Source organism: Papio anubis, chromosome 1 (assembly GCF_008728515.1).
Source record: "Papio anubis isolate 15944 chromosome 1, Panubis1.0, whole genome shotgun sequence".
Lineage (NCBI taxonomy): Eukaryota > Metazoa > Chordata > Mammalia > Primates > Cercopithecidae > Papio > Papio anubis.
Genome location: NC_044976.1, coordinates 119946898 through 119959487, shown reverse-complemented (window position 1 = coordinate 119959487; position 12590 = coordinate 119946898). Strand labels below are relative to the sequence as shown.

The following is a 12590-nucleotide window of genomic DNA, read 5'->3' as shown; positions in this document are numbered from 1 at the left end:
AGACCAACGGGGAAGATTTTATCTTCCCGGAGTACCAAACCACTAATTTATGACTGATCCACGTCAAGGACCAGCCCACCTCCCGGACCGGATTCTTAACAGGGTATCTCCTGAAATGGCAGGTTTACACCTGCGTAACTCAAGAATCCTGAAACAGAGACCTAGGAACCCACTTGTGGTGTGATAAAATTCTAATTCAGTCCGTCATACGCTTAAACAAGTAATTTACGTGACTCCATTTTTTCATATTTCAGTAATAGGAGTCCAGTAGTATCCCCAGGATGTGCCTGGACTTACTGATTGTTCTATCAATAATGTGACCAGTGGAATCATTCATCATCATAGTGATCCTCTCCATCATTTTTGAAAACAGTATTTTTCCTCAGTTTGTGCATGATTTATTTAACCCTTTTCAAAATGTTTTTGTTAGCCAGGCATGGTGGCATGTGCCTGTAATCTCAGCTACTTGGGAGGCTGAGGCAGGAGAATTGTTTGAACTTGGAAGGTGGAGGCTGCAGTGAGCTGAGATCGCTACACACCAGCCTGAGCAACAGAGTGTGACTCCATCTCAAAACAAAACAAAACAAAAAATGTTTTTGAGATGAGGTTGGTTTCATGGTTTTAGGATTACAAAGAATGCTGCAGTCACTATTCTTGTACACATATCTTTGGTCATTGTGGAAATGTCTACACCACAGATATTTCTATAGTGTAGAGAACTGGATGCGCCATTGCTACATTATAGTGTTTATATAACGCTTCTAATTTGAGTACATTCTGCAAATGTATCTTTCACGGGAGCAATACCTAATAATATTCCAATATGAATATTTACAAGAGGAAAAATGTGCAGATGTGCAACTGAGTTTCGTGCCTCTCCATGGGGCCCATGTTCATAAAATGGTGGCATTAGCTATCTGAGAGTGGAGTTTGTGGCCCGCTGACGTCAAAAGCTGAAGCAGAGGACATGAAAACCCTCACTGCACATCCTCTGTAGTCTGGCCATAATCATTCCTAGATCAGTAGTCTCTTATCAGGAGGGAATGCTGCTTGCTTGCTTTGTCAAAACCACAAAAGGAAGGGAAAGTGTCAGGCTGCTGGTTGATAACAGTAGTGAAGCAAGTCTTTCAAAAGGGTTGGTTGGTTAACCCATAGGGAAAAAAATCCTAATTCTTACCAGATGGTGCCGTGCAGTTCCAGGCTCTTGGTGTCCCAAACAAAGAACTGTGCATGACACACACAAAGCAGCAAAGCAAAACAAAAGTTTATTAAGCACAGTAACACTCTCAGAGTGGGGAGAGTGGGCTGACCTCTGGGAGATGAGATCAGTATTAGTTTGATGTACTTTGGGTTTTTTCATGTGTGGTTTTTATTCTTCTCTTCACAAGGATGCCTACTCTTTAGCCAGTGTTTGCCTTTAGATTGATAGGTGGGTTGCTTAGTTACTTTGGCCCTTGTGTGCTTGCACATTGCCTCCATCCCATAATTTTAAGTACATGCATGATATGTAGTCCATATACATGAGTTTTAATGAGCTGATTATCATATGGAGTCAGGTTAAGGATACTTTTTTTCTCGAATGCACATGTCTATCTCTGAGGAGCTGCCCCTTTACTGCTTTGGATCTTGCCAGCAATAGGGATCCTTGCTGGGTTTTTTTGTTTTTTTTGTTTTTTGTTTTTTTGGTTTTTTTTTTGAGACAGAGTCTGGAGTGCAGTAGTGCAATCTCGGCTCGCTGCAACCTCCGCCTCCCAGGTTCAAGCGATGCTCCTGTCTCAGCCTCCTGAGTAGCTGGGAGTACAGGAGTGCACCACCACGCACAGCTAACTTTTTGTATTTTTGGTAGAGACCAGGTATCTCCATGTCGGTCAGGCTGGTCTCAAACTTCTGACCTCAGGCGATCTGCCCGCCTTGGCCTCCCGAAATGCTGGGATTACAGGCGTGAGCCACCGCACCCAGGCTTGCTTGCTTTTTTTAATCTTACTTTTTGTTTTGGCTACTCAACTTCTGCCTTTTATTTTCCTTCTTGCTCTCCCACCCCATCACCTTGCTTCTGTTTCTGCTTTTACTAATTCTGCCTTTTATCCAACTTCCAATTCCCTCGCTGTTCTGCCTATAATGGCAGTTAGTGAGGGAGGGGTTTTAAGGGGGCATGTCCGACATCCTATCCTGTCACAGCCAGAAACAGCTTTCAAGGCTTCTCTGAGGTCCTGTCAGCCAAGAGGGAGTCCATTCAGTTCGTTGTAGGGCCTAGGGCTTATTTTTATTTCTCAATCCTGACAAGGGAAGGCTGGATTAATGCAGATTCTCTGCAGGTGTAAATTTCCCCTACAAAAGATAGTTTTGCAGAGTTACTTCTGCTTGCTGGCTCTCTGACAGCCATCTTAAAATATGCCAAAGAAATATATTCTGGAGTAAAATATTTTGATTTTTTCATCTATCTACAGCTTCACCATGCTGACAGCCTCCAGTCCAAGCATACCTGAAGCCTTTCTTTTTAAAAAGCTTTCCCACCCTTCTGACTGCCTTCAGGTCTCTACCAAAACACAAGTAACAGTGGCTGACTCCCTGCTATAGCAAGCTCAGAATAAATAGCCTTTGCTTTTTTTCCCATTTGATTGGTCTTCGTTTATTTGCAGAAGCATTACCATCTTGTCAGGTCAGCATCGGCATTAGATTCTCATGGGAGCTCAGACCCTATTGGGAACTGAGCATGTGAGGGATTCCAGATTGCACACTCCTTATGAGACTCTAACTAATGCCTGATGACCTGAGGAGGAACAGTTTCATCCAGAAAGCATCCACCACCCCCTTCCATTGAAAAATTGTCTTCCATGAAACCAGTCCCTGGTGCCAAAAAGGTTGAGGGCAGCCAAAAAGATTTGTTTAAATGATAACCTTCCCCAAAACTAAGTTACCCCTGTAAAACTAATGAAAGGCCACCAAGTTAGAAGGATGAAAGGGGCCTGAATTCTACTAAGATGTATGCCTCATTAAATAATTACCAGTCATTATTCCAGAGGTCACAAGATTTGCAGCTTCCCCAATTACTGCTGTGAAGAACATCACTATTGTAGAACCTAAGATTGGCCTCTTGAGATGTATTTTCAGGCTTTTGCATTTCTGACTACTGGATGGCACCATTTGGCCTGAAAATCAACCAGTCCCTTAGCCCCCACCCAGAAGCTGACTCAATGCAGGAGGGCCATTTTCCACTTCCCTGTGATTTCATCCCTAACGATCCACACTGCCCAAACCTTAGCGCCCTCCCCACCAAACTATCTTTGAAAAACCCCTTACCTCCAAGCCTTCAGTGAGATTGATTTGAGTAATAACTCTGCCTCCCACAGGTTGTGGCTGGCCTGTGTCAATTAAACTCTTTACTGTAATACCATAGTCTCCATGAATTGATTTTGTATGTACAGTGGGCAGGAAGAACCCACCAGGCGGTTACATCTGCAGGATGGTGCCAGTTCTTTCCACAAAGGCTGGTCAGATACCCAGAAAGTATTTCTCCACTACTACCTGGACAATGTGTCTCCCTGTCAGTCTCCAGGGAATGGGGCCTGGATCAAGTATTTAGTATTCAGCAGTTGCTACACTGTCACCTAATCCCTCATTTTCAATATTTTGCCATGCCTTCCAGTGGCCTAACTGGCCGCCATGCCACAGAATCTTTACTTTATGGTCTCCAAGGAGAACTCTCCACTCGATGTTTTGTGATTTGAGCAATGGAATAGAATCTGATACTGGTGGGCCAGGGGAGGTTCCCAGACTCTGGTTTGACCTTGATCATAGCTGTGGTGTCCAGGCTCTTGACACCATCTTGAGAATGAAGTCAAGGATGAGTCAGCAAATAGTGAAAAAAGAGATTTATTGCAAAGCAAAAAGTACACACTCAAGAAAGGTGAGTTCGGGCATACCCGAGAGAGAACAATGGGTTCTGGGGTTTCATCTTGATGGGTTTCTTTAACCAAAGAGTGGAATATTCATGAAAATTCCTGGGTAAAGGTGGAGATGTCTGAGAACTGTGGTGCCATTCATTTTTACATCAAATATTGGTCTCAGAACTGTCATGGCACTGGTGGGTGTGTGATTTAGTATGTTAATAAGCATATAATGAGGGCCTAGGTAAAACCTGTGTCAAATCCAGCACCACATTGGGTTTAGTCAGTCTTAGCCAGCTTGGTCCACACCCTGGTTTTTCAGCATCTTCTCAGTCTGTAGCCTCAAGTCAGGTAAATCTGCTGCCTAGAATTTGTTATCCTGTGACCACCCTGTATTATTCCTGTCTCAAATCTGCTTGTAAATATTCAAATGGTTTTTGACTTGGGCATTCCAACTTTGCTTACTTCACAGTGTTTCCTGTGTTATAATCCAATATAAGAAAAGATGATCCAGACATGTGTTAAACATCTCAAATAAGATGGATCCCAGGTATTTGTGTCAAATTTGGATTATTTTGGTTTTTGTCTTTGCAGAATATAAAATACTAACATGAGGTAAGCACTAAGGTCTGGAGATGGCTGTGCAAGAGATGACAAAGTCCAACACCACGCTTGAGAGTGTCCAATCATCTCTTCTGGGGCAGCATATTTTTCTACAATACTGAATTTGGAAAGGAAAAAAAAAACTACGAGATTCATGAAACTGGACAACTGTCTTTATAACATTACCAGTGATAAAATCAGTGAGGAAGGCTGGTTTACAGTCATCTGAGCAGCCTCTTTACTTTCATAAATATGGTTTCTTGCTGATATTGAATGGCTTCCAATTTCAAGCGTAATGCTACATTACATGGCTAACGGTGTGAAGAGAACCGGTTTCTTTTGTAATCTTAAACGTCCTAGTCCGAGAATTAAAAGCCATTATTTGAAGAAGGGTGCCCAGGGCCCAGCTGGCCGCCCAAAGGTTGCTTCACAACATAGGATAAGGACCCGCTTCTTTGGGAGAGAACAGATGCGGTGACTGAGGCAAAAAGGGAGAGGCAGACGTCACTTCCTCTTGCCGGCTCCCGCAGCGCGTTGGTCGGCTAAGTGACAGAAAAGCAGACAGGGACTGGGAAAGGCACTGTCGGTGACATCACGGATAGGGCGACTTCTATGTAGATGAGGCAGCGCAGGGGCTGCTGCTTCGCCACCTGCTGCTTCCCCACGAAGGAGTTCCCGTGCTGTAGGAGCGGGTTCAGGACCGCTGGTCGGACCTGAGAGTCCCAGCTGTGTGTCAGGGCTAGAAGGACTCGGGAGTGCGCGGGGCAAGTGACCGTGTGTGTAAAGGGTGAGGCGTATGAGGCTGTGGCTGGGCAGAGGTGCCGGAGCTCATACTTACCTGGCAGGGGAGATACCATGATTACGAAGGTGGTTTTCCCAGGGCGAGGCTTATCCATTGCACTCCGGATGTGTTGACCCCTGCAATTTCCCCAAATGTGGGAAACTCGACTGCATAATTTGTGGTAGTGGGGGACTGCGTTCGCGCTTTCCCCTGAGTTTATTGTAGTTTAAAGAATAGGCTATACGTTAAAGGTTATTTTTTCTACTGGTGTGGGTCTTGTCTTGGTGGCGTCTTAAGTGTAATTCTTGTACTCGGAAGGCTGGGGAATAGTAAGTAACAAGTCGCCATTCTTTCCCCCGCAAGAGAAATATGAAGCGACAGCCCTTGTGAGCCTTTTTAATACAAGCTAACTCGTGCGAAGGCCGTACAGCTCTTCCCTTTTTAAGAGGGACTGCTTCTTGCAGAGATTGGTCCATGGTTTCCAATCTCTTGGGTCCTCACGCTGTGTAAAAATCTTCGTGTTTTTCCCGAGCCCCCAGTCACCTTTTACACAGACTCTGCTTCTAACCGCAACCCCTACAGGAGTTTGTGGGATTTCTGTGCTAGCGGGGAATGTGTTCTCACCTCATAGAGCCAGGTATAAACTAGGCAGACGGGCGCTGTTCTTTGGGGTGAAAGCAGAGCCTTTGGGGCTCTTAGTGTCCCCTTTGGCTGTAGACATAACAGGCTTACTTTGTGTAGGGGAACGGCCCTGCTGGCGCCCAGGTGCCCTAACGCAATTCATCCAGGCCCCCAGGTCAGAACCGCAGTCTCAACTGTCTTGGCGGAAATGCGCTGCAATCCGCCCTGAAATATAAGGCGGGAAATTTTATGAGGAGCCGGGTCCAGTTTCCCTGCTGTCTCCTGCCGTTTACATATCTAGTCTTTCTTCAGACTTTATTTAAGCGACAGCTTCTTGTTTGATGTCTCGCTTCCACATCCTACATCCATTGCCAGGCAGCTTTCTAGATAGCATCCCGACCCATCCTTCTGCCTCCAAGCGGCCCTTTCCTATTTCTGGCGCCAGTGTCCTCCCCCTTCCCTCTTTCTTCAGGCCCTCGCTTATCACCTTCATGGACAGAAAATACTTAGCTCTCTCTCAACTCGCGGTTTACACCTGACACGCGTCAGTACCCTGGCAAATTCCTTAATACCCCTTCTCAAATGGCACTGTAAATTCATCTCTTTTTAACTCCCAGAAGTATCTAATTGGTTTTGTCCCTGCACTACATGAATTCCACTACAGAAGAAAACCCCAGGCCTAGCGATGGCGGTTCTGGACATTTTGCCAGCCTCTCCCAGGATGTGTTTTCTGACCTCACCTACTTCTGATCAACTGAGGTAAGGAGTTCGAGACCAGCCTGACCAACATGGCAAAACCCTGTCTAAAAATACAAAAAAAAAAAAAAGAACGAAAGAAAGAGAGAGAGAGGAAAGACAGAAAGAGAGAGAGAGAGAGAGAGAAAAGGAAGGAAGGAAGGAAAGAGAAGGAAAGAAAGAAAGAGAAAGAAAGAAGAAAGAGAGAGAGAAAGAGAAGAGAAAGAAAAGAGAAGAGCCGAGTGTGGCGGTGTGTGTCTGTAATCCCAACTACTCGGGAAGCTGAGGCAGGAGAATCGCTTGAACCAGGGAGGCGGAGGTTGCAGTGAGCTGAGATCGCGCCATTGCATTGCACCCCAGGCTGGGCGACAGAGCGAGACTCTGTCCAAAAAAAAAAAAACAATTAGTCTATCTGTGACATATTATTGGAGACAGTAGAATCCTGCATGCAACAGGCACTTGGTGCAGATGTGAACCCACTGAGCTATTGGCTTATGTTCCCTCTGTTCTATTAAGCATCATGAGCAGAAATTGAGCTCTTTGGCTTTTACCCACTAAGTATGGCTATAGGACAGGTCTCTCTCTCTCTCTCTCTCTCTGTCTCTCTCATTATTGTATCATTATTTTTTGCCATCAGTGTGGGTTTTTGATTTTGATGTTATGAAGTGAATTTCTGGGGACAATCTCTGATGGGTGTTGTTGACAAGGATCCAATCCCTGTTTGGTAATACATGACAGCTAATCTGCTCTGTGAGTCTCTTTTATTGTCTATGTATTGTCCTGAGAATAATGGTATTTCCTGATATTTGAGACTGCAGCAATGGTAAGTTGTTCATATCTTGTCTTTCAAATGTCTGGTAAAAATTTTATGGGCCCAGTAGTTGTCAATATCTGCAAGAGTGGCATCATTGTTACAAGAGTGATCTTACTACTCAATGTCCCCCCTCCCACCAAACTTCGTTCCACAGGAGCTCTTGGCTTTAACAAATTTACTATATCTAAAAGAAATCTTAGTACAGGAAAAAAACTGAATCTGTAGCATGTAAGGAGCAGTGTTCTGTGATTGGTATATTCAGGTTTCTAACCAGCTTTAAAATTCAAACACTTGTCCTTTAAGGATTAAGTTTAAACCACACTACAGAAAGGAGAGAAAAGATCTATATGATCACATACAAGCAATGGAATCAGCAATATGAGCACTTTTCACAACCATACAAATCAAATGTAATAATCTCCAGAACATTAAGGAAATTCATCCCTTAATGAAAATGAATGAAAAGAAGTTATTCACCCACTGTTCTATGCCCTGGAAAGAGAATGTCCTGCCGGACTCAAAAGGGTGTCACAAAATCACTCAGATTTTCAGCGATGAAGGCCCTCCAAGGATCTAATGATGCTAATATTTTCAGTTTATTTCCTTCACTGATAAACATTAATAGATACCATTCATTGCCTCTGTTTTCACCTTAAGTGATGTTACTTAGCGCAATTCATTTCCTTAGAATGTCCTCTAGTTTGGTGGAAGGAATTTTCCTTCTTTATAAATATAGGATATTTTCTCATGAAACAAACTGTCATATTCTTTCAGTGAAGTGAATAGACAAATTAGGTCTCTAAAATTTTAAAGGAGTCACTGCCCCAATTATCTTAGGAACAATAATAATCACTAATATAAAATTAAAATAAGAATATTAAGCCAGGTATGGTGACTCATATCCGCAATCCCAGCACTTTAGGAGGCTGAGGAGGGAGGATCAATTGAGGTTAGGAGTTGGAGACCAGCCTGGGCAACACAGTGAAACCCCTGTCTCTACAAATTTTTAAGTATTAGCTAGTTTTTAAAAGTTGGCCAGGCATGATAATGCATGAGGGAGACTGAGGCAGGCTGCAGTGAACTATGATTGCACCACTGCCCTCCAGCCTGGGTGACAGAGTAAGACTCCCAACTCAGGAAAAAAAAAAAAAAAGAAAGAAAGAAAATTAAGAATTTGTTGAAAATTGTTTTACTACAATGCTAGGCTGCATGTCTTGCGCCTGTACTCCCAGCAACTTAACAGGCTGAGGCGGAAGGATTGCTTTAGGCCAGCAGTTGGAGACCAACCTGGGCAACAGGGCAAGACCTCATCTCTAAAAATAAACAAGGCAAGCTGAACCAGGAGGATCTCCTGAGTCCGGAAGTTCCAAGTTGGTCAGCTATGATTGCACCGCTGCACTCCAGCCTGGATAACAGAGCAAGACCCTGTGCCTTATTTTTTATTTTATTTTATTTTTTACTATTTATGCTTATTTATTTATTTAGTTTTGAGACAGAGTCTTGCTATGTAGCCCAGGCTAGAGTGCAGTGGTGCGATCTGAGCTGACTGCAAGCTTTGCCTCCCAGGTTAAAGCTATTTGGCTGCCTCAGCCTCCAGAGTAGCTGGGATTACAGGAGCACGCAACCACACCCAGCTAATTTTTATAGTTTTAGTAGATTTGGGTTTCACCATGTTTGCCAGGCTGGTCTCAAACTCCTGACCTCAAGTTATGCACCTGTCTCGGCCTCCCAAAGTGCTGGGATTACAGGTGTGAACCACCTCGCCCAGCCTACTTATGCTTGAAATGTGAGGTTTCATTAGGGAAAAATTTTCTTGTTGAATTTCTAACATGAAAAAATACTAGATTTAGCTGTAGATTAAATGAATGGTCTTGATAGTTTGGTACAACAAAATAAATGAAATGAAGTTGATAGCAGAGAGGAATCTTTGATGCTTTTGAACAATTTAAATAATGTAAATATTTAATATATAAAGACATGAAAAAGTTCATTATCTTATTATTATTTATTTATTTATTTATTTATTTATTTGGGACAGAGTCTCACTCTGTCACCTAGGCTGGAGTGCAGTGGTGCAATCTTGGCTCACTGCAACCTCTGCCTCCCGGGTTCAAGCGATTCTCCTGCCTCAGCCTCCTGAGTAGCGGGGATTACAGGCTCACACCACCACAGCTGGCTAATTTTTGTATTTTTAGTAGACATGGGAGTTTCCCCATGTTGGTCAGGCTGATCTCGAACTCCTGACCTCGTGATCTGCCCACTACGGCTTCCCAAAGTGCTAGGATTACAGGCATGAGCCACTCACCTGGCCCATTACATTATTTTTTAAAAATCAATGTGATTCTTTAGACAAATTAGAATGGTTTAATAATCTTGGTTAGGCTGGGCAAGGTGGCTCATGCCTGTCATCCCAGCACTTGGGGAGCCCGAGGTCAGGAGTTCAAGACCAGCCTGGCCAACATGGTGAAACCCTCTCTCTACTAAAAATACAAAAATTAGCCGGGCATGGTGGCGGGCTCCTGTAATCCCAGTTACTCAGAAGCCTGAGGCAGGAGAATTGTTTGAACCTGGGAGGCAGAGGTTACAGTGAGCCAAGATCGCACCACTGCACTGTTCCAGACTGGGCGACAGAGTGAGACTCTGTCTCAAAAAAAAAAAGTATAAAAAATTAAAATTACGTATTCAAGTGAATTAAATATATAACAATAAAAAGGAGGCCTAGCGTGACTAACTGCATTTTATCCTAACCCTTCCTACCCTGTGGTGATATCTTTCAGGCTAACTGCTTTTTCTCATTTCTGCACATAGGCCAAGCTACCATGGGAGGGATTTAGCTTACAGTTTACCTTTAAAGCACAGATGACAATAATCACTTCCCCAAACTGACTCATGAGAAGATAAAGAGGTTGTATGCACAAGTAACAGTGTTATGTTGAAGATTTATAAGAGCAGTGTGACCTGACAAAGAACAAAGAATTTTCACCATCCCCTTGGGCTCTCACTGCAGCCCATAAGTCTGTCATTGTCAGACCTCTTCACCTCAACCACCTCCTTCTTCCTCCCTTCCCTAACATACAAGGAACTTGAAAATTGTATTAATTTAAGATGGTTCTTTAGTATATTAGTTCACCATCTGTTCAGTTTGGTGGCTTTCTGGAATAACGTCACCTTCCCTGCCCCTACACCTTGTCCTTCGACTTGCTGGCTGTCATGCAGCAAGCGGTGAGTGCAGTGAGCCAATATCACACCACTGCACTCCAGTCTGGCTGACATAGTGAGACTGTCTCAAAAACAAAACAAAACAAAACAACAACAACAACAAACAGAGAGAGAGAGAGAGAAATTTGGTTTTAGAACCAGACAAATTAAATGGGAGACTTACTTCCAATGAGACCTAGAAATTTCTAAATTTCCCAAATTTCTAAAAGAACTGAGAAAATTGCCTCCATTGAGGAAGTAAGCTGAGGGAGGTAAACTGACACGTTTTCTAAATTGAGAAATATTGAGGAGGCTTTGTCTCTTTCGCCTCCAACTGCTCCTTCTCCTCCTGCCCCTGCGCCTGCATAGTCTTTCTTACCTGAGCCTTCCTGTCCTGCCTTGCCTCTTCTTCCATCACCATCACCCGAGGAAAGTCCCCAGGGCTCTGGCCCTTTCCCTGAACCTTCTGTTCTGACAGCCCCTTTCAAGGTAAAACCCAAACCCACAGGAAGAGGGGAGCCTATCATTGTGTATACCGCTTCACCAAAACGTGAATTAAGAATATTATAAAAGACTTCCCTGATCTAAATTTAAATACATTTCGCTCTTCTGTTACTAAAGCAGGCTCCAAGATCCTCCAAGATCCTTACAGGGTTTGACAGAAAATTTGACTTAACTTTTGAAACCTTTGAGCCCAAATATTCTGACCTTTATCAATTAATTCACATGCTGGTGAGAAAGGCAAGGCCACTAACTGGTTGCAAAAGTCAAATTGGAAGGATTTTCAAAAGAGACTGAAGCAGAACATGAAATGGCTCATATTTTAGCCAAATATCTCCATGTTGCCATTCCCCAGGTCCTTCCTAAAAATATAGATTGGAGGATAATTCAGCAACGTACTAAAAAGTCAGACAAATCTGTCTTTCCTTACTTAAAATGGTTTGAGAACCAGGCGTGGTAGCTCATGCCTGTAATCCCAGCACTTTGGGAGGCTGAGGCGGGTGGATCACTTGAGGTCAGGAGTTCAAGACCAGCCAACATAGTGAAACCCTGTCTCTACTAAAAATATAAAAATTAGCCAGGTGCCTACTTAGGAGGCTGAAGCAAAAGAATTACTTGAACCCGGGAGGTGGAGGTTGCAGTGAGCTGAGATCCTGCCATTGCAATACAGCCTGGGCGACAGAGCGAGACCCCATCTCAAAAAGAAAAAAGAAAAAAAGAAAAAAATTAGCAGGGTAGTAGAAATATAATGCACATGAGAATGATAATCATGAAGACAGTCTGTATTCCAGAATAGTAAGGGAACCTATTCCGTTAAGGAGCCAACTGAAAACATCAAATCCCAGTTCACACCCCAGGGTGTGGTGTCACCTGCCTGTAGTCCAGCTACTCAGGAGGATTAGCAAAGAGGTTTGCTTGAATTTCTGAGGTCAAGGCAGAAGTGAACCATGATCGTGCCACTGTACTCCAGCCTGGGCGACAGTGAGACCTTGTCTCAAAAACAAACAAACAAAAAAATCTCACAAAACCAAACAACAACAACAACAAATTGTCACCTCACTCTGAAATGACAGTGGAAACATCACTTTGCTATTAGAAAATTAAAAGAAAAACACTCCCTCTTGTTATCAACCTGCCCTCTTGCTCTAACATGTCTTACCCACGGTTTAAAATGACAAAAGCTGATGTACTCGAATTATAGTACACTTACCTGTTCTTCACCAGCATTTATTTTTGTGTGGAGAAGATCACCATCCATGGTCCTATAAATGTCTAACAGCATGGAATGATGGAAGGAAGTATCTTTTAGGATATTTGGTCATATATATATATATATATATCTGAAGAAACCCCACATTGGGCGAGTTCCCTCAAATTTTTCACTAGGCATGACCACTGCTGTATTTTAGATAGAGATTCTGGGGGGCAAAACCTGAGAATTATCTGCCTG

At 43.4% G+C, this 12590-nt stretch overlaps 1 non-coding gene across 1 annotated transcript; it reads left to right on the top strand.

Annotated features, from left to right (window-relative positions):
- The first annotated feature begins 5320 nt into the window (after window positions 1-5320).
- Window positions 5321-5484, top strand: LOC116272608. Its single transcript, XR_004181252.1, has one exon. It is a non-coding gene; the product is annotated as a U1 spliceosomal RNA (small nuclear RNA).
- Window positions 5485-12590: the final 7106 nt, after the last annotated feature.